We start from the raw sequence: 23,974 nt of genomic DNA, 5'->3' as shown, positions 1-23,974 counted from the left end.
ATACAGACACAACCGAAGGACAATTCCTAACACATGAATAAACAGACACATAGAATTCCAATGATAATAATAATAATAATCAACAAAGCACAAGAGTAACAAAATGATCATTCAAAAATAAATCAAAACATAATAAACTCAAAATACTGGGTCGAACCGACCCAGAACCGTGACAGAATCTGTCCATAAGAATTCTTGAGCATCTTCTAGCTCCAACTCTGCTTTGAGCATGTCACTAATCCGCACTGCTACAACTGCTGCAGACAGCTCCAATCTTGGCACCGTAGTAACCTTCGTGGGTGCTACTCTGGACTTGGCAAAGACAAGAGAGCAGTGGACTTGTCCTGCTTCACTGACAGCTCTCAGGTATGTACAGACACCATACCCTGAAACACTTGCATTTGAGAAATAGTGAAGCTCGTACTTTTGAACTGTTTGAAAATCTCTTGGCACGTAACATCTGTCAATTTTGACATCAGCTAGATTTTTTAGATCCAACAACCAGGACTCCCACCGTGACTTCAGATTGCTTGAGAGTGGTTTGTCCCAATCTGCTTTCTCACAACACATTTGCTGTAGTATCTGCTTCCCAAGTAGAAGAAAAGATGCCACAAAGCCACGTGGATCGTAAATAGAGGCTAACATGGACAACACTCCTCTTCTGGAAAGTGGATGCTCGTTCACAACTACTTGAAACTGGAAATGATCTGAGTTGATGCACCATTTGACATCTAGGGCTCTTTCAATTTGTTGCTCGCCCAGTGACAAGTCTTTTCTTACTGTTTCTGCACAATCTTCTTCCGGCAGAAAATTAAGTACTTGCTTACTGTTTGAAACGAACTTGTGAAGTCGCAAGCCTCCTGTGCTGAAAAGTTCCTTAGCTTACTTTACCAAATGAATTGCCTCTTCTTCTGAGTGGAAACTGATAAGACCATCGTCCACATAAAAATATCGCTCAATGAACCTTATGGTAGCTTCACTGAACTTGCCTTGACCTTGTGCACCAATATATTTGAGACCAAAGTTCACACAGGCAGGGGAAGAAGCAGCTCCAAATTGGTGTACGTGCATGTAATAGACAGATGGAGTAGAGTTGAAGTCTCCATTGTCCCAAAACAAGAAGCAAAAGTAATCTTGATCTTCCTCTCTGACTCTGAATTGATGAAACATGCGCTCAATGTCGCACATCACTGCAAATGGACCTTTCCGAAATCAGCACATGACCCCAACCAGAGAGTTGGTTAACTCTGGCCCTGTAAGCAGGTAGTTGTTCAAAAATACTCCATGTAACGATCTGCTAGGGAGTGTGGGGAGCCATAGCCCCATCCACCAGGGTCTGAAGCAGGTATGGAGGAGATCCAGGCCCCAGATATCCAGAGGCCCCAGAGTACAAGGACCCGAGGAGGACCACCAAAAGGGGGGGAATCGTGCCACCCTCCTGGGAAGAGCTGAGTAGAGCCCCAAACGAGAGGTCACCCAGCAGCTACGGAGCAGAGGCCAGAGGGGGTTGCAGTGGCGTGCCCGCGGGCTCTGCCGGCAGCCAGCTGTGCCAGAGAGGACCGAGCTTCAGGCCCAGAGGCCTGAGGGCATCCCACCCCCAGAAGGAGCCCAGCCAGGCCACAGACGCCAGGCCCCGCCAATCGGCCACCAGGAGTGAGCCGGTACATACATGAGCGCCCAGCCCCAGATGACAAGGACCACCAACACACCAACGTCTGAGGGCATCAGCCACCGGCAGGGAGTGTGGTGAGGGGAGATAGGCCTCCGTACTTTGGAGGGCCTGAGATGTACCCAGAGAGGTTGAGTCTAAGACCCAACCTGACATATAGACACAGACGAACAGGCACACGCGGACACAGACGTGCATTCCCACCCCATATGCACAACCAAATACTCAGCACTCGCCCAACGTGTAGACAGACACAAATAGACAGACAGACAGTCGCACTCCCCAAACATACTCTATATCCCAGGTCCAGGTACCCCCACCCTCAGAGGGGCAAGCCGCACCTAGACCCAGGAGATGTAACCCTTCTCTCTGGGGTGGAGGCAAGCGGACCACCTCCTTATCTGTAGTAGCAGGGAGGCCCCGCATCCCAGACCCCAGTCTGACGGCTAACAGAACCGGGGTGAGTGAAGACCTCAAACCTCCCTACGCCCGCTCATATGTAGTGTTGCTGTGTGCTGTTCTAAAGTGCATTTAAAACTCAGGAGAGCATGGTACTTGCTTCCTCTCAGAGAGCAGCACGACTCCTCCCGAAAACCCTTAGTGTCTATATGCATTTAAAATTGAGGGTAGAGCACCAGCGCCAGAGGTGGGTTGGAATACACCGACCATCCTCTGGATGCTGTAAAATGTGCCCACCCCCAAGGCCCTATATGTATGTGTTATGTGAGAGTGTGAGTAATGTGGATGCCTAGGTTGCAGAATAAAATTGAGGCACAGACGGCCAGAAGGGGACAGAGGGGGAGTGCCTCCCCTGCACCCTGGTGACATACCTGCACCCCAAGCCCTGCGTGTGTGGGTGGGTGTGGTAGAGCGGGAATAGGGAGGCAGCTGAGGATGGGGAGGGAAGAAAGGGAGGGGCAAGCGGCATCTCCCTGGGGCCAGCTCCCCCGCTGACCCCAGTAGGCACCCCCACACTCTGGAACCCACCAGGGCAAGGGGGCCCAGGCCCATCCGGACCGGGGCCCGCAGCAGCAGCACCGCCCAGCCCCACAGAGTCCGGGGCAGCCTTATAATCAACTTAAATGTACCTTAATTACAGTTAATTAGCATAAACAACTAATAACATGAACTTAAACTTTTACTCCAAAACCACCACACTTCCCCTTTCATTGCTTCAGTCCCTTTTAGTCCCTTTAAGATGAGCTAACGAAATCTACTCTCCACATTTAACTTGTATAAACGTGTTACTTCTTTGTAGCTTAACCAAGCTGCACCACTGGACTCTGGTTGCCTTATGGGATATCTATGTGTGTTTGGGTTTCTTTGATGCTTGAGAGAGATGGGAGATTAATCACGTGACCAAGCGCGCTGTCGGCTCAGCTCCATTCCCACTCGGCTCCGCTGTGACTCCGCTCCACTGCGGCAGACCTCTTTCTCATTCTCTCTCCTCCAGCACGAAGCAGGCTGAGTTCTGACTGTTACTCCCCTCGAGTCTTAATAAAGCTCAACTTGTTCTTTGCGTTTTAACTGACATTTATTTCGGACGGGAGGATTCTTCCACATGTCTTGACATGTAATGATGTCCAACCACAGCCGATACAATGCGGTCAGAACTAAAAAGAAATAAAAACTTAAACGAATATTCTTAATAAAGTCCTTAAGCATTATATATAACGAAACATCCCAACAAAAGGATCAATAAAGTACACATTACACCTCACACTGCGGTAATTGCACTTGAGTATCACGCAAAACTCGCGTATTTACATACGACGATAAGGAACAAAATAAAACATTTACCTCATTGGCCTCACTCAAAGGGAATAAAACTTTCATCTTTACATCATGGGGAGGTCCAAAAAGGCACTCTTTTATAACTTTCTGTAGACGTGCAAACCTCGTGGCTCTTCTCTAAATTAGCTTGCTGAGTGTGGCAGCCAAAAAAAATGCCCTCTTAGCAACAACAGACAGAACTTTAGAAAAAGTTCTATCTATTTGCACAATTAGCACAAAAACACATTTAAAACAGATAAGTCTAATCAATGGAACATGAATTACTATTTATTTCTTATTTATTAATATTTCAACTACTTATTGTTTCAACCTTAAATATCTTATAAAAATGTGAGAGTTGCCTATGACGGCAGCTACAGCGTTGTTTGACAGAAAATTAAGGAGAGATTTTGTTCATTTGTTTGTTTTTTGCGTACGCTCTCTCTCTCTCTCTCTCTCTCTCTCTCTCTCTAACCTGCCAGGGTGGGCCGATGCACCTGCTGCCGATCGGGGTGATCGCAAGGCCTATTTAAGACGGCAGCACTGTGTCACTCGTCGCTGGATCGTTGAGCTATCAGCGTCAGTCTCTCTACCATTAGTGAGTCAAACTCTGTAAAGTTGTTTCCGTCTGTTCATCGTTAACCCCAGTTCCTGTGTACAGATCTACCCCGGACCTTTCCCTGCCTGCCTGTTTCCGTGTGGACGAGTGAGAGGATTTATGTAACCCTGTTGTGGAGAGTGAAGCGAGAGCCTTTGGAGTGTGTCTGATTCCCATCTTTACCCTCACATGCCCCAGAACCCTGGACCCCCTCCCCTCCCTCCAGCACGTTGTAAATAGTATCACCTGGTGTTGTTTGTGTAAATAAACTGACCTTTAGCTCGGACCCCGGGATTTCCTATGCTGATTTTCTGTCAAAATTCCAGACTGTGTTCAATAAGGGCTCTGGCGCTGAAGCTGCCGCATTTCGTCTGCTAAACTTCAAACAAGGTAAGCGGAGCATGTCGGACTATTCTATCGATTTTTGGATTCTGGCTGAAGAGACAGGCTGGGGACAGGAGGCCTTAAGGAGTGCACTGCTCAACAATGTTCGTGAAGAGGTGAAAGATGAACTCATTATGCGAGATCTCCTTGACTCTCTCACCGAGTTAATGGCTTTATGCATTAAGGTGGATGACCGACTGCGAGCTCGTCATCTGCCGCGACACTACAGTTTCCAGGAGGCCGCGTTGAAGTTGAGGGCTGGCTCCTCATCGGAGCTAGATTCTTCCTGGCAAGCAGAGAGCGCAGACGCAGGAGAGCAACCCATGCAGATAGGAGGATCACATCTTTCTGCCGCGGAACGCCAGCGCCGCATCACTGCCGGTGAGTGCCTCTATTGCGGTCACAAGGGACATGTGGTTGCCTCCTGAGACCGCCCACCAGTGACGGTAGGAGTGCTGCTGGGTGGTCTCAGCCAAGACAAATCTCCTCCACGGTTAATGCTATCTGCCAAGCTCTCAGTCAGCATCAAATGTCACATTCTCTCCGTTTTATTGACTCTGAGTTAGCTCACCGCCTTCAGCTAGAGCAGGAACCTCTTCCCCACACTCTCCACGTCACTGCCTTATCTGGCCAGCGCCTACCCGACATTACTCATGTCACCGAGCCTGTCATTCTCACTCTGTCTGGCAACCACTCCGAGGAAATTTGTTTTTTTGTGTTCAAAGCCACTCGGACACCGCTCATTCTTGGGCATCCTTGGCTTCGTCAACACAACCGGAGCATTAATTGGCTTAAGGTATGCATTACGGGGTGGGGGGAGGAGTGCCATATGACCTGCCTTAAGTCTGCCTCACCACCTCACACGCCGGCCTCCTCCACAGAGTCACACACGCCCTCCGATTTGTCCAAACTACCCCCTGTTTACCATGATCTCGCCGAGGTGTTTCGCAAGGATCGGGCCCAGTCGTTGCCTCCACATCGGCCTTACGATTGCACTATCGACCTGCTCCCTGGCGCGCCATTGCCCACAAGCCGTCTCTACAGCCTCTCTCTACCGGTGCGGGAGGCTATGGAGTCATTACTGACTCGCTCGCCGCCGGCTTAATCCGCGCGTCCTCTTCACCAGTAGCAGCGGGGTTTTTCTTTGTCGAGTAGAAAGACAAGTCTCTCTGCCCGTGCATAGACTAGAACAAATACCCACTCCCACTTCTTACGTCTGCTTTTGAGCTGCTCCAGGGGGCAACCGTTTTCAGCAAATTGGACTTGAGGAATGCGTATCACTTGGCTGGGATCTGAGAGGGCGACGAGTGGAAGACCGCTTTCAATACTCACCTTGGGCACTTTGAGTACTTAGTCATGCCATTCAGCCTCACTAATGCTCCTGCAGTTTTTCAATCACTTGTTAATGATGTTTTGAGGGATTTCATCAGCAGGTTCATCTTCGTCTACCTCGACGACATCCTGATCTTCTCCAAATCTCTGTCTGAGCATGAAACCCACATCAGACAGGTCCTGCAACGCCTGCTGGAGAATCGGTTGTTCGTTAAAGGTGAAAAATGTGAATTCCACATGTCCACAGTTGCCTTCTTAGGTTACATCATCGAGCGGAGAAACTTACGCCCTGACCCAGCTAAGGTAAAAGCTGTAATGGATTGGCCTGAACCCCCCAACCGCCGGCAGCTGCAGCGGTTCCTCTGCTTTGCTAACTTCTATAGGAGATTCATCCGGGACTATAGCAAAGTAGCCCTGCCTTTAACACAATTAACCTCTCCCAAGGTTCCTTTCCAGCGGAACGACGCTGCCCAATCAGCCTTCCAGGAGCTGAAGAAGTGATTCGCCTCGGCACCTATTCTGGTCCAGCCCAATTTAACACTGCAGTTCGTGGTGGAGGTGGACGCATCCGAAACGGGAGTAGGAGCAGTCCTCTCACAACAGAGGGATGATAAGCTTCACCCATGTGCCTTTTTCTCCCGTCGTCTCACCCCCGCAGAACACAACTACGACGTCGGTGATCGAGAACTTCTTGCTATCAAGCTCGCCTTGGAAGAGTGGAGGCACTGGCTGGAGGGCACTGTTCAACCATTTATCGTCTGGACAGACCATAGAAATCTAGCATATCAGGCCCGTGGCACTGGCCTCCCACATCATGAAGACCCTGTAAAGGCTCATCCTGGACCAGCTGCGACCCATAGTAAGACCGCATCTGGATCCCCTTCAGTTCGCTTATCAGCCCCGTCTCGGAACTGAGCACGCCATCATCTACCTGCTCAATCGTGTCTACACCCATCTGGACCAGCCGGCGAGCACTGTGAGGGTCATGCTTCTCTGGTGTCCTGGATTGTTCATTACCTGAAAGGAAGACCACAATATGTACGTCTCCCACAGTGTGTGTCTGACAAGGTGATCAGCAACACAGGGGCACCACAGGGGACTGTCCTCTCCCCCTTCCTCTTCACCCTCTACACCACAGACTTCAAGGTTCAAGGTTCAAGGATCTTTATTTGTCACATGCATAGTTATACAAGTATAACACACAGTGAAATGTAGCCTGCCACGCTCCTCGACATGTGCAAAAAAATTGAAGGGGGGGGGGGGGGGGGGGTGTAGAGGAAGGACATTATATATATATATATATATATATATAGTATGTACATTGGGTGAATGTGCAGTAGTAGCAGCACTGCACTTCAGCCACTGCACGGAGACCTGCCATCTTCAGAAGTTTTCTGATGACTCTCTGCGGTGGTTGGATGCATCAGCAGGGATGATGAGACAGAGTACCGGGCTGTGGTCGACTCCTTTGTCACGTGGTGTGAGCAGAATCATCTGCAGCTCAACGTGGCAAAGACCAAGGAACTGATCGTGGACTTCAGGAAGACCAGGAAACACTTGACCCCTGTTTCAATCCAGGGGGTCAGTGTTGACATTGTGGAGGACTATAAATACCTTGGAGTACACATTGACAATAAACTGGACTGGGCTAAAAACACCACAGCACTTTACAGGAAGGGCCAGGGTCGTCTCTATTTTTTGAGGCGACTGAGGTCCTTCAACATATGCCAGAAAATGCTGAGGATTTTCTATGAGTCTGTTGTGGCCAGTGCGATCCTCTATGCTGTTGCATGCTGGGGGAGCAGGCTGAGGGTCGCAGATGTCAACAGACTTAATAAACTAATGTTGTGGGGATGGAGCTGGACTCCCTCAAGGTGGTGTCGGAGAGGCGGATGCTGTCCAAGATAAAGACAATGTTGGATAACACCTCCCACCCACTCCATGACATGCTGGTCAGTCACAGGAGCACGTTCAGTGAGAGACTGAGATTACTGAAAAGCACCACTGAACGACACAGGAAATCTTTCCTGCCTGTGGCCATCTCCCTGTACAACGCATCCACTTAACACACTGGTTACTGCTACAACTACACATGTTTCTTTTCCAGCTATTTATTTATGAGTGACTTATGTATGTATGTATATATATGTATATATTGTACTATTCTTAGTTAGCGTATTGTCTGTCTTGTCTTAATGTTGGTTTATAATGGAGCCAGAGGTGGGACCAAGTCATTGTTTTGCAAGTCTCAAGTAAGTCTCAAGTCTTTATCCTCAAGTCTCAAGTAATGTCAGGCAAGTCAGAGTCGAGTCTCAAGTCACTGGTGTAAAAGTCCGAGTCAAGTCACAAGTCTGAAACTTTGAATTTCAAGTCCTTTCGAGTCTTTAAAAAAAACAAACGAAAAAATAATGTTGCAGTTATATGCTAAATGTAAATATTAGACCATGTAATTTTAAAATCTGTGTTTTTCTCAACACATACAAAATAGTGAACTTAGAAAATATACACAAATTGTGAAATTGCACCTCTTTAAAATGCAGCTCAATTAAACTTAGCTCCAAGAATAATTTTCACTGACAGTTCTGAGATACGCTGCATGTTATTCTTGGATGCGGTTGTAGGACCAGCTTTAAAATCGCATGACAAAAATATCATACACATTAAAAAAAACTGTATCACCAACGTAGCCTGGACAACATTTGCTAGTTGGATGAAGTCAGCTATCTCATCCTAGCATATTTATATGCATATTTATAATTATACGGTTCTTGGAGTGAGTGCATACACTCATGAAGTTTAGTAACTTCCGGTCACTGCAACAAGCCCAGGTACAGTTTACCGACGGATGGGTGCAGGACCTTGAAATGCACCGTGTAGAACGAAAGACCATCGTACGTATCATAAGTTTACCAGTCTCACAAATCGTCTTCATAAATACACATTCGTTAACCGTTTATTAATATAACCTTTGAGCTCAACGGTAATTAATTAGTAGTGGAAATAATTTCTGGTACCCATCACAGAAATGTAGCAGTGACAATAATATTGTATGCTGTAATCGTACTGGGCAATTAGTGATACAAAAAACCTGTTTTATCCTGTGAATAAAAGTATGTGTTTTTGTCAGTGTACCATAATAACAGAAGCGAAACGCAATATTGTGTCAGGACAATTTACTATTTATGCACAATAAATAAAGGAGCATAGCGCGACAATTTCTGTTCAGCGCCAGACTTGCTTGTAACCTATATCACCAATTATGTTAAGAAAAATGACGCATTAACTACAACAGCAGACTGACCTTTGTGTAAATGCTTGGAGCAGACTAACCTGTGAGCTGGAGTGTTCTGGGACGTTATATTTGATCTTTGAATGGCTGCAATCCAGTCACGTCTTTGTTACTTCGGAAACATGGCTCGAACAATTTCTCTTCCACGACGTAATCCGATAACAACCGATCTCTTTACCCGTCGGCTTCCCGTGGCTGTCATGCGACCGGCTATTGCAGTTAATAATACAACAGCTTCTTGACATTTTTGTGTTTCTTTTTATCGCTGTGTGACTGATTTTAATTGAAAGCCTGCGTGCGCTAGTACCGCTTGCCACGAGTTCCCAGAATCCTTTGCGGTTCTACCCGTGAATGACGTCACATTTTCAATCTCCATATAATATGCGTGTTAAATTTTATATTTGGGGTAAAATATCAAGTCTTTTCAAGTAAACCGGTTCAAGTCCAATTCAAGTCCCAAGTCATTGGTGTAAAAGTCCAAGTCAAGTCACAAGTCTTAGAACATTTTTTCAAGTCAAGTCTAAAGTCATAAAATTAATGACTCGAGTCTGACTCGAGTCCAAGTCATGTGACTCGAGTCCACACCTCTGAATGGAGCACTGTAACAAAAAATAATTTCCCCCAGGGATCAATAAAGTATTCTGATTCTGATTCTGATATTTGCAATCCGCTAAGAGATTCAATGCCAGACAAGCAAGGTGGGCTCTGTTTTTTACACGATTCCACTTTTCCATCACCTACAGGCCAGGATCTCGCAACGTCAAGCCGGATGCCCTGTTTATTTGCTTATTTATAAGGAACCCCATTAGCTTCCACAACAGTGGTTGCTAGTCTTCCTGGGGCCCAAACCATCAAATACCACCAAATAAAATGTTACACAATGAGTTGGATGCAAATTGTCCACATAATTTGGCTCTTAGATCCACAATAAGGTTTTACAATTCTGAAAATGTAAACATGTGAATATTAAAATTTATATAAAAAAGCAAAAAAAAAAACCCCAAAACAAAACACTCAAACAAAATACACAATTTCCATTACAAGTGACATTACCCTCTACAACTTTTACAAATAAATTAAAAACTGCCTAAATAGGCTTTTAGGTGATTTTTAAAATTATGAATAGAAGCCAATTCTCTAATTGCATAAGGCAACTTATTCCACTGAAAAGATGCTCTAAATATAACAGAGTTTTTCAAAAAGTTACTTTTAACTCGAGGAATTACTAAATTGTGGTTAGTTGAGAATCGTGTAGCATGATTATGTATTTCATCTGGATACTGCAACTGAGCATAAAAAAAGTGTGGTGTGTTTACCAGTATTGCTTTCCTTAAAAATACAAGTAAGCCATAGTATCATTTAGCTTGTACAGAAAGCCAAGAAAGTTTATCGTGCATTTTATCAATACTTGTATAATATGAACACCTTAACACTAATCTGGCCGCCCTATTTTGGACTAACTGAAGTCTGTTCAGATCTGTCTTATTAGCTGCTGACCAAATGATTGAGCAGTACTCTGGATGAGATAATACTAGTGCATTAATGACATCTTTCATAATTGAAGAAGTGATATAAAAAGAGCATTTCCTAGCTATAGCTATGCCCTGTCCCATTTTCTTAATAACAGAGTTGATGTGCTGAGACCATGAAAGGTGGTGGTTTATGGTAACACCAAGTAATTTAATCTGGGTGACCTGTTCTAATACCAATTCAGCTATGGAAAGATTTAGTTTAGGGCTGTTGACTAAGCGTACTCTACTTCCTATTAACATGGATTTAGACACGTTTAAAATCATGTTGTTTTTACTTATCCAATCAAACACGTTCAGCAAATCTAGTTGTAATACGCTTGTCAATTCAGAGTGGCTACTGGCTGAATAAAACATGGTGGAATCATCAGCATAATTACAAGATGAGATTTATCCAGGACATATGGCAAATCATTTGTAAAGACTGAGTAGAGAAGTGGACCGAGGCAGCTGCCTTGGGGTAGACCACAGTTCATTTCACAGCCCTCCGAGAAATAACCATTATACACTGAACAAAAATATAAACGCAACACCTTTGTTACTGCTCCCATTCCCCATGGGATGGACGTAGACACCTAAAATTCATTCCAGATACACAATATAACCATCCCTCCCAAACAGTGGTCACAAATCAGTCCAAATGTGTGGTAGTGGGCACATCTGCTATTTGAGATAATCCATCCCACCTCACAGGTGTGCCACATCAGGATGCTGATCTGACATCATGAGTAGTGCACGGGTGTACCTCAGACTGCCCACAACAAAAGGCCACCCTTTCAGAACTCCACCGACTTCACAGACAAGGTCCAGAAACTTACCCTGGATCCAGATGAAACCATGGTGTCCTTTGATGTAGTCTCTCTCTTCACTTGCATACCCACCACGGAGGCCGTGGAGACTGTCAGAAAACGACTACAAGAAGACAGCTCCTTGGAGGACAGGACCAACTTCACACCCGATCAGATCTGCACACTGTTAGACCTCTGCCTCACCACTACATATTTCAAGTACAACGAAGGCTTTTACAGACAAAAACATGGCTGTGCCATGGGCTCCCCCGTGTCACCTATTGTAGCCAACCTTTACATGGAGGAAGTGGAAAGGAAGGCTCTTGGCTCTTTCAAAGGAAGAGTACCCAGCCACTGGTACAGATATGTGGACGACACCTGGGTCAAAATCAAGACCCAAGAAGTGGAATCCTTCACTGCGCACATTAACGCTGTGGATAAGAACATCAAGTTCACCAGGGAAGACACAAAGGACAACTGTTTGCCTTTCCTGGACTGCGCTGTGCACATTGAAGAGAACGGCAAACTCAACATCGAAGTTTACCGGAAGCCCACACACACGGACCAGTACCTCCTCTTTGACTCCCATCACCCTCTGGAACACAAACTTGGAGTAATTAGGACCCTACACCACCGGGCAGAACATGTTCCCTCTAAGCCTGAAGGAAAAAAGAAGGAACACACACATGTAAAGGAAGCACTCAAAACGTGCGGCCATCCTAAATGGGCGTTCTTAAAGTCAGCAAAGAGGCACAGAAAAGAAGATCAGACACCAGCGAGGGAGGATAAGAAGGACAGACGCAACAACATTGTCATCCCCTATGTAGCCGGTGTATCAGAGAAACTCAGGAGAGTTTTCTCCAAGCATGACATCCCAGTGTATTTCAGACCCAGCAAGACGCTCAGACAGAAACTGGTTCACCCGAAAGACAAAACGCCAAAACACAAACTTAACAATGTGGTGTATGCTGTACAGTGCAGCGAGGAATGCCCAGACCTCTACATTGGAGAGACCAAACAGCCACTTCACAAGCGCATGGCACAACACAGAAGAGCCACCTCCACAGGACAAGACTCAGCAGTCCATCTGCATCTTAAGGATAAAGGACACTCTTTTGAGGATGCCAACGTTCACATTTTGGACAGAGAGGAGAGATGGTTTGAAAGAGGAGTGAAAGAAGCCATCTATGTCCACTGTGAGCGACCATCTTTGAACAGAGGCGGTGGTTTACGACACCAACTCTCTGCCATCTATAATCCAGTTTTGAGATCCCTTCCCAGACGCCTTAACGCCCACTCACATCCTGGGCCATCTGACCTCAGGAATTCGCATGATAAGGTGGGGCCAGGTTTCACAATGAACACACCCGAAGCTCTGGCTGATTGGGACCCACACCCAGTTTCACACCTTGGCTCAGGCGATTAGAGGATCATCAGGGGGTCCTTTTGTCCCTCCGTGGGGGGAAACTCCCACTAGGTTTATATCTGGGACTCTCCACCATTTGACCTTAGAACTGAAGAAGCTTCTTGGATGAGAGGTGAAACGTCTTCAAGCAACTTAAAGAAGTCCAGACGCTTTTCTTTGCAAGCTCCTTTGACTCTCCATCAAAGTCATTGTTTTGGACTTTCCAAACATTTTTGCAGGCTTGAGTATGGTCAGGTGCCATGTGCTCATCTCCCACAGCTCCCTGATCATGCTGACCTTCCTCTTCATCCTGGCCCTCATTATTCTCACTTTCTGTACCCTGACTGTCTGTGTCTATAGTTAGCTCCTATGTCTCTGTTCTTCTCTGGCAGCCACTCATCATCACTGGACTTATCACTAAACTCATCATCATTGCACTCATTAATGAAATCATCATCAATGGAGCTGGATGGAATTTCCTGGACAATTCTGTACGCTGCATTATTCTTTGCTGCATTTGAAGTCTACAAAATATGATAAAATAATTATTATAGTAACTCAAACTACAGCTGATCTGCACAAAAATATATATTTTAAATGAGTAGCTTTTAAATGTAACAATTATAACCTTACTTATAACCAAACAGTCCCAAGAAACAGTGAAGCAACTTATGACTTATGTTAAAAAAATATAGTGGGTAATGCATGATATCCACTTCATTGGACACGTAGTTAATTGTAGTTTTCTAAGTATTAGACATAACAATTTCTTATTCCAAACAGATAATATCCTTCCCTAGATGTTACTGCATATCGTCATATTTTTTTTACCTGTTGGGCTCTTCTAGCATAGAAGGACTGGCAGGATATGCAAGCAGTGGTCGGCAAGGGTGGCAGTTTGTCTGCCATCTTTGATTCAGAGGAAATTTACTTGCAGTTGCACTAACTGAACACTGAATTGACCTCAATGGAGTATGGTAGCAGAGAGCACTCTAAAGGCTAATATCCAGTTCCACCATGGAAACCAATGCATTAAACAGATATGTACGTTTTAGTAGCTGTCCACTCCAGTGACCACTATGCATCAGAGGGTTATTATTATTATTATTATTATTATTATTATTATTATTATTATTATTATTATTATTATTATCATCACTAAGTAACTGTTGTTATTATTTTAATACAGTGTCAATTATCAGTTGAAACTGCAGAGGTTCTTGTCCATGCATTTGTGTCTTCGAGCATTGATTATTGTAACGCTCTTCTTTCTGGGTTACTGAAGAAAAGTTTAAGAGGTTTACAGATGATACAAAATGCAGCTGCTTGCATTTTAACCAAAACGGAAATCTCCTTACTGTTTCTTAATTCTATGCCTATTAGTTTTTAAATTGTATTGGTTTTTTTTCTGTATTGCTTTTATTTATTTATCTTTTGTATCTGCAAATAGCTGTTCAGCACTTTGTTTGAAAGCGCTTTATAAATAAAGTTATTATTATTATTATTATTATTATTGCCTGTTGGGAAACACAAAAATGTTTCAGCTAGATAGAAAATGGTGCAGCCATGCAACAGCCAAAAGGTTGTATAATGAATAACCGGTACTTATGATTCATCTTGGACATGGAAAGTCAGTTTATTAGAAAAATAACCCCTCCAACAGTTCTCAGTCCAAATGAAAATTGTTGCTATGGATCTCCCTAGCCAACTTCACAGCCTTAACATTCAACGTTGCTGCAAATTTTATAATAGGTGAGACCCTACTTGTTATGTCCAGCTCCTTAAAAGGGAGATAAACACAGGAACAGTTTTCAATTAATTATAATTATAAATTAATTATTGATTCTAAACTAAAGCAAAAAAAACAAAAGGAAACTACGTGCTAACCTATAATCATCATTTCTCTTAAATTAGGAATGACCACAACACAAGCAAACCAAAGGAGAAAGAAAACCAAGTTGGTTGCCTGAAATGCACCAACCTTATATAGGCTCCCAAATACGCAAAGTCATGTTCTTTATTAGATGATAGGAACTGTGAATTAGGACCTGACAATAAAGAAACAAAAATGGGCCTAACAACCAATACCAAGAAGTCCAGAGCTTTTACATTAGATTTACTCACAAAAGTCCAACTTTATGCAGTCTAAGGGTTGGAAATCAGTCATGATAACTCTGCTTATATCTTTTTGAACTCAGCTGGCTAAATCCACAAAGAGCAGGTCAACTGATCACAACCTGTACACAAAATGCATTGGAGCTTTCAACAGAAACCAAGTGCAGTTTATTTCAAAAATTATACTAAATCATTCTGTTCCTGATGTTCCACCACCGCAACCTATATTAGAGTTCTCCCACCTTCCAAATCGCACTTTAACCCCTGACTAGCCTGATTTTCTGTTTAGATATGAGGCAAAGTAACAAGGGAGTATGGGTAGTGATCGACCTAAATAAATGATGAATGGGCGATGGTCACACATGTGGTAACTAAGTCTTTCCAGCTTTACTATGATTCTTTTAGCAATCATTATTAAAAGAAAGAATAGTAAAAATATTTTCTCCTAAGAGAAATCTTGCTGTGGCTGCCAGACTGTGTTACATAATTTGAATAAAATCCCAGAACCAAAAGAATAAAACTACAAAGATTAATGGTTATTCTCTGTTCTCACTGAAAAGACTTGCTAAAATCAGACTGGACTCTCAATTTAAACTCCCAGACTAGCTCTTTATGCTGATTTTAAACTTTCTCACCGAAAGAATTTAAGACAAACAATCCATTAGGTTTGTGTCAAGCTTTGTTCACCTCAGGAATGTGTTCAGCCACTCCTTCTATTTATTACGTACACCGAAAGCTAGAGGACATCTTATGAGAACAGATTTATACTTAAGTTTTTTGATAACACTGTACTCTTGTCCTTGCTTCAAGGTTCTGAGTCTGTTGATGGTCCTGAATTTGTGAAGTGGTCTCATGATAACTATCTGGACTTAAATGTGTCAAAAACAAAGGGCTTCATAAGCTTAAACACTGAGTATAAAGCCTGTGTTACTCACAACACTGATATCCAGATTTATAAGACTGCACTATCTTTGACCATCAACTTGTACCTCAGTGTAGAACCAACAGATACTTAAAATCCTTCTGTCTGTGGTTGTTCATTTTTAGACATTTTTCTTTGTTATTCTACTTTTTATTTATTTATTTATTTTTACCTGATTGTTTGTTGATCTCTGCCTTGACATGTAACAGTATTTGTGATTAGTCGCTAAATACTGTAGATTGTGTGAGTTTGACTGTGAGAATAGGTTGTGTAGGTAAGTTGCAAACAAATTGCCCTTTTTGGGGATTAATAAAGTTTAATATGATTCTTCAACGTACCCAAGCCTGACACTGTCAAGTTGTGAGACATTATTGTAAAAAATCATTTAAGGAAACGAAACAGTTGATTATCTTGTCAATAATCGTACTTCTTTAAAAACACTCAAATCAGAAGAACTTGACTCCCTGGTATAATTCTCAAATGCGCACCTTAAAGCAGAAAACTGGTAAGCTGGACATGAAATGGCATCTCACTAATTTAGACAATCCTCATTTAGCCTGGAAAAATATGCATCTCACACTGAAGAAAATATGAAATGCCCTAGGTTTCTCTTTGTAGCCAAGCTGGCCAAAAGTCAGAGCTCTGTTAAGTCAAGCATTCCTTTAATGTTAAATAGTAATGACTTTGTGAATTTGTTCACTATTAGAGAAAAAGTAACAGCTAATTTCAATACCACTGATATTTATTTAGTCTAATAATGTGCAATACAACCGCTTTCCTTTTTGATCTGATATAAAGTAAAGTTCAGGCTGATATCGATAATACTGATCCAATACTGATACTTTTTATAAAATCTCAATGTGTTTGGAAAATCAAAAACAAAAGTAATGCATTTTAAATTATACATTAGTGTCATGGTGAAAAACTATGCATTTTTACTTCTAAGCTGGACTACTATAATTCATTATTATCAGGTTGTCCTAAAAACTCCCTGAAAGCCTTCAGTTGATCAAAAATACTGCAGCAAGAGTAATGACAGGGACTAGAAAGAGAGAGCATTATCCTCATATATTGGCCTTCCTTCATTGGCTCCCTGTTAAATCAAATCAAATCAAATCAAATCAAATCACTTTTATTGTCACATCACATGTGCAGGCACACTGGCACAGCACATGCGAGTGAAATTCTTGTGTGCGAGCCCCACAAGCAACAGAGATGTGCAAACACAACAACACAAACGAGCAAAATACAAGAATGGCCAACCTGAAACTAATAAATATATGTACAATATATAATAGTGTATGCATTTCTGGATGTGTATACTAAATATTTTCCTACGTGTGTGTGTGTGTGTGTGTGTGTGTGTGTGTGTGTGTGTGTGTGTGTGTGTGTGTGTGTATACACATTTTTACAAATTAAATAGTAAAAAAAAAAAAAAAAAAAAAAAATAATAATAATAGTAATAATAAAATATATAAAATATACAGAGTTGAATATGTGCAAAACAAGTGGCATTTATATACAGTGTGGAGTGCATAATGTTGAAGTTCCAGTAGTGAAGCTGAGGTGTCTATGACGTGTTCAGCAGTCTGATGGCCTGATGGAAGAAGCTGTCTCTCAGTCTGCTGGTACGGGACCGGATGCTGCAGAACCTCCTTCCTGATGGAAGCAGTCTGAACAGTTTATGGCTGGGGTGACTGGAGTCCTTGATGATCCTCCCCGCTTTCCTCAGGCAGCGCTTCCTGTAGATGTCTTGGAGGGAGGGAAGCTCACCTCCAATTATCCGTTCAGAGCACCGCACTACTCGCTGGAGAGCTTTGCAGTTGTAGGCGGTGCTGTTGCCATACCAGGTGGTGATGCATCCAGTGAGGATGCTCTCAATGGCACAGTGATAGAAGGTCCTGAGGATGCGGGGGCTCATGCCGAATCTTTTCAGTCTCCTGAGAAAGAAGAGGCGCTGCTGCGCCTTCTTCACTGTTTTGTTTGTGTGTACTGACCACGTAAGATCTTCAGCCAGATGTACTCCAAGGAACCGGAAGCTGCTCACTCTCTCCACAGCAGCGCCGTTGATGGTGATGGGGGTGTGTACTTCTCTGCACCTCCGGAAGTCCACTATCAGCTCCTTTGTCTTTGCGACGTTGAGGGTGAGATGGTTGTCTTGACACCAGTGGGTCAGGGCACTGACCTCCTCCCTGTAAGCCGTCTCATCACCGTTGGTGATAAGACCCACCACTGTAGTGTCGTCCGCAAACTTCACAATGATGTTGGAGCTGTTAGTGGCTGTGCAGTCACATGAAGCGCCTTGAGGCGACTTTTGTTGTGATTTGGCGCTATATAAATAAAATTGAATTGAATTGAATTGAATTGCAGTCGTAGGTGTAGAGTGAGTACAGGAGAGGGCTCAGTACACACCCCTGTGGAGCACCAGTGTTCAGTGTGATGGGGGATGAGGTGATGCTGCCCAGTCTGACCACCTGGCGTCTGTCAGACAGGAAAGCTAAGGATCCAGCTGCAGAGGGAGCTGCTCAGTCCTAGATCCTGCAGTTTCCTGTCCAGCTTCGAGGGAACGATGGTATTGAATGCTGAGCTGTAATCTACAAACAGCATTCTCACATACGTGTCTCTCTTCTCCAGGTGTGACAGGGCAGTATGTAGTGTCAGGGCTATGGCATCATCAGTGGACCTGTTGTGGCGGTATGCAAACTGTAGAGGGTCCAGTGAGTCGGGTAGTGCAGAGCAGATGAAGTCCCTGACCAGCTTCTCGAAGCATTTGCTCACGATGGGGGTCAGGGCTACAGGTCGCCAGTCGTTCAATGAGGAGATGGTGGAGGATTTGGGTACAGGGACGATGGTGGCCATTTTGAAGCAGGCTGGGACTACAGACAGAGAGAGGGAAAGGTTGAAGATGTGCGTGAACACTCCAGCCAGCTGAGCCGCGCATGACTTGAGGACGCGGCCGGGAATCCCGTCCGGACCAGTAGCTTTGCGTGCGTTCACCTTCCTGAAGCAACTCCGCACATCCTCCTCAGACACAGTGTGCGCATTGACGTCATCCGTGGTGCGCACACTGTCCGGTCTCATGGTGTTCGCTGCGTCGAATCTAGCGTAGAATACGTTTAGATCCTCACACAGAGAGGCCGTGGTCTGCGGTGTGCTGGTTTTCCCTCTAAAGTCTGTGATCGTGTTTAGTCCCTGCCACATACTCCGAGGGTTGTCAAACTGTTGCTCCACCCTGTCCCTGTACTCACGTTTGGCTGCTTTGATCGTCTTCCGGAGTTGGTAATGTGCATGTTTGTAGTCTGATGTGTTCGCGGAGGCAAAGGCGGTGTTCCGTGCCGCGCGAACATCTCCGTTAATCCAGGGTTTTTGATTTGGGAAGGATTTAACTGTTCTGGATGGGACGACATCTTCCACGCATTTCCTGATAAATCCACAGACTGAGTCTCTGTATTCATCAATGTCTCTGGCGGCCACGTGAAACATTTCCCAGTCCGCGTGATCAAAACAGTCCCGCAGCGCAGACTCCGATTGGTCCGTCCAACAGTGCACCGCCCTCCGGGTTGGTGCTTCCTGTTTCAGCTTCTGCCTGTAGGCGGGCAGGAGCAGGATGGAGCAGTGATCTGATTGGCCGAATGGGGCGCAGGGGAGGGCTTTGTACGCATCCCGGAAAGAGGTGTAACAGTGGTCGAGTAGCCGGTTTCCACGTGTGTTGAAAAGGATGTGTTGATGGAGTTTTGGTGAGACTTTCTTCAGGTTTCCCTTATTAAAGTCTCCGGCTGTGATAAACGCTGCCTCTGGGTGTGCGGTTTCCTCGCTGCTGATCGCGCTGTACAGTTCCCTGAGTGCACGGTCAGTGTCGGCTTGTGGGGGAATGTAAACAGCCGTAATAATCACTGCTGTAAATTCCCTCGGTAGCCAGAATGGCCGGCACTTAATCATCAGGTACTCCAGGTCCGGTGAGCAGAAGGATTTGACCGGGTGCACGTTCGCATAATCACACCAGCTGTTGTTGATCATGAAACACACACCACCGCCTCTGCTTTTCCCAGTAAGATCCTGTGACCTGTCCGCGCGGTGCACAGAGAACCCCGGCAGTTGTATTGCGGAGTCCGGTACTTTGTCCGATAGCCAGGTTTCTGTGAGGCAGATCACGCAGCAGTCCCGCATCTCTCGCTGGAATGAGATCCGTGCCCGAAGCTCGCACAACTTGTTCTCCAGAGACTGCATATTAGCCAGTAATAAACTGGGTAACGGTGGTCTGTTAGTGCGCCGTCTCAGTCGAACCAGAACGCCAGATCTTCTCCCTCTGCGTCGGCGTTTGCGGCCTCCAGGGCCAGAGAACAAAGGCGTCTCAGGTGAGATGAATGGGGGGTCTGCAAACGGAGCGTCCGTGTTGCAAAACTTGAACTCTGGAAAGTTATAAGAAAGACCGTCTTTTATGTCCAGTAAGGTTTGTCGGTCGTACACAAGGAGACAAGTGCTGCTCGTGAAAAAATAAAGGAAAAGTAAAATTAAACACAGAAGAAAGCCGTTGCTTGGGGGAGCTCGCGACGAGGCTGCCATACTCGGCGCCATCTTGAGTTAAATCCATAATTAAATTCAGAATCCTGCTCCTCGCATGCAAGGTCTTGAATAATTAGGCTCCATCTTGACCTTACAGTACCATATGACCCCAGGAGAGCACTTCACTCTCAGACTGCAGGCATATTTGTCGTTCCTGGAGTATTTAAAAGTAGAATGGGGGGGAGCCATCATCTTCTGTGGAACCATCTTCCAGTTTGGATTTGAGGAGACAAACTGCAAGCTCTCTACTTTTAAGATTAGGATTAAAACATTCCTTTTTGTTAAGCATATAGATGGGGCTGGATCCCTTTGTTACGCTGCAACACATCTAGGCTGCTGTTGAATTCCCATGATACATTGAGTATTTCTTCTTCAGTTCCACTCATTCTGTGGTTACAAGTTACAATTATCTCTGGCTCTCTTCTACAGCACCTTGTTGTTCTTTCTCCCTCCAGTCACCCCAACAGATCATGGCAGATGACCGCTGCTTGCTGAGCCTCTTACTGCTGGAGGTTCTTGTTAAAAAGGAGTTTTTCCTTCCCACTGTCGCGAAAACACTTGCTCATAGGGGCTCATGTGAAATCTGGGATTTTCTCTGTTTTCTTTGTATTATTGTAGGGGTTTTACCTTACAATATAAAGTGCCTTGAGGAAACTACTGTTGTGACTTGGCGCTACATGAATAAAACGGAATTGAAATTTAATTTAATTTAATTTAATTGAGAGACCAATCTGCAAACCTTGCCTTTTTTTAATTAAAGCTCCTGACCTCAAAGTTTCTTGATCAACTTTCTCTTTACCCACCCAAACCGTTAGACGTCACAGGAGACTGTTTTCATTTCTCATAAATTTTGTATTCTGTTCATTATGATTTTTCTTACAGAAAATGTGTAAAAAAAAAAAGAAGAAAAAAAAAAAGAAAAGAAATCTCGCAGAATACAGAAATGGAAAATTATAAAAATACACTTTGTATAAATAAGAAAAGTGACTGTGCTTTTATGGGACACCTACTACTTTTTACACTCTTACATCTAATATGTGATATATACTGTGTATTTCATATATATATATATATATATATATATATATATATATATATATATATATATATATATACATACACGTACATACATACACGTGTGTGTGTGTGCGCACGCGTGTGTGCGTGCGCGTGTGTGTGTATATAAACCCAGCTTTACAGTGATTTAGAAAATAATGGATGAGTTGTGGATAATTTTCTTAAAAATTTAAAAACTTTGTGCATTTTGACCTTTTTTCCCCAGTACGAAAAAGAACAGTTAACAGACATGAAGGCAGAGACACACTTACAAGCAAGTGACCTGGACCTAAACAGGCCAGTGTTTTCTCTGTATTATTGTAGGATCCTTACAATAAAAGTACCTTAACATTATAACATAAAGCACCTTGATGTGACTATTGTTGTAGCTTGGCACTATATAATGAGCTCAACTGCGTAAAGTTCTAAGCCTCTACACTACAGGCCCACCCACAGGATATATTTAAAGCTTTTGTTCATGCATTCTTAGGTCAGATTTGCTGTAGATGATTAAATCAACTGGGTGGTTAAAGTCTGTGTCATTCTTTTCAGGCCAGATTCATTCTAGATAATCACATGGCTTGGGTTTCTAATGTCATTCTTTTCTTTTCTTTTTTTAATACATTTCAGTGAAAGAGTTTGTGTTCCGCTGGCCATTGACATGGAAACCAGCACAGATGCTATTGCTAGTTTGACAGAAGCCATAACAAGAGAACCAGGGGGGAAACAGTGCTGGGATTGATCTTGTGGCATGCTCCACTTGAAGCTGTAGTTGTAGATAATGCAGTTGTAGTTGTGGAAGCTGTAGGTGCAGCAGTAGTGGAATTGGCAGTAGTTGGTGCAACAGTCGTGACATTGATGGGAACTATAAAATATTTTTCAGAAGTAGATTAATATGTATTTATGTACAGACTAAAATAATTTCTTTGTCCTTGATTAACTCCAAAATAAATTTCGTTTGCATTTTCAAATACTCACCAGAAGTTACTGATATTGTGTCAGGAATCATGGCAATGCTGAAATTGCTGCTGGAACTGTTAATAGCCTGTTTCAAAATTTGAACAATAGTAGTATCATTTGGGACTTGTGCATTGGGTGCTGTTTGATTGAACACAAGCTCCACCTCTGCCTCAGTTCTATCCACTCGTGTTTGGACTCTAACAAGACTGTGCCATGAAAGAAAGTGAGTCAGATGTTAGATAATAATGGCAGATTATTGAATGGTTTAACTATGTTACATGATACATTTAACATTAAAATTAAATTAAAAATAATAATTTAGAGGAAAGTAACTTAATTACTGTTAAAAAAATTTTTTTTACCTGAACCGAATGACAATGGCACGGATGAAGAAAGGAAATTTTGGTTTGTAGATTCTATCACACTGCAAAAAATTAACACAAAAAGAAAATTTAAACATGGTGAAACAACTTAAAAATTACATTGTCTAAAAATGCCTATTTAAATGAAAGAAAATGTATGCTTTCAGATTTGTTCTCTAGATAAAGTGTCAGTCAATAAAAGATATATTAAGTTGAAATATTACTCACCGTCTCTTCAACTCGTCTTTTGCGATCTTGATATACACTGCTGGTGGGGTCTGTGAGTTCAGGTACATATGGTTCAAGGAACTGTAGAAACAGAAAAACTTGGACAGGTGCAGTCGGAGCTTTTGTAGTTGTGGTAGTTGTTGGAGAAGATGTTGTTGTTGTTGCAGCTGATGTAGTAGTTGATGGTGTTGTGTTTGTTGTTGGTGTAACTGTGGTAGTTGTTGGGATCACTGTGGTAGATTTAAAATGAGGACAAAATGGACATAAAACATTTAACTAAGTCCCTCTAAAACCTTTGAGACTTTTTGATCAAACATAACGAAATAGTACTCACATGTGGAACTGACAGTGATGGAGGCCCTTTCGATGTCAAAGCCTGTCACGTTTGAGGCTTGACTGATCAAAACACTTCTAATTTCAGTGTCATTTGGAACAGATGAGTTTAAAAAATGAAGTTCTATGGTGTTGATGACTGATCCTTGCCTGTAAATGCAGACACAAAAATGATAGTTTTGAATATATAGGGCGTTAGGTCACTGCTCTTAACATTATATATCAAAATAGTGAAATTACCTGAAGCTCACAACGGCCAAGGAGACAAAGGAGGAAGGGAACGAGTTTTTGTAAGCAGGTTCAATCTGCAGACACAAAGCAGATTTCCTTAAAACAATGTCTATCTGTTTCTTAATGTACACAAACAGACGAATTTTATATCAATTGTAAACTTTACAGTAAGACAGAAGACTAATTAAAGGGCAAATCAAAGAACATGACCTCTATAGTGAGTAGCAATGATGGTTCAGTACAAAAAAAAAGTACTTGCTCTATCAATTTTGTATATTCCTGATGTCTAATGTTTTCACCTCTCTCTCTAGATCAGCAATCTGCAATTCATTTTTTAAACATTTATTTCACTGAGTATTTGGTGTTTTAATGTCTATTCTGTTTACAGAGCACACAGCATTCATTCTGCTTTCCACAAAGAGGGGAGCAGATTTGCC

The sequence above is a fragment of the Astatotilapia calliptera genome, chromosome 3, assembly GCF_964374335.1.
Source record: "Astatotilapia calliptera chromosome 3, fAstCal68.1, whole genome shotgun sequence".
Lineage (NCBI taxonomy): Eukaryota > Metazoa > Chordata > Actinopteri > Cichliformes > Cichlidae > Astatotilapia > Astatotilapia calliptera.
The sequence above is the reverse complement of the archived record's forward strand: the minus strand, read 5'-3'. Positions refer to the sequence as shown.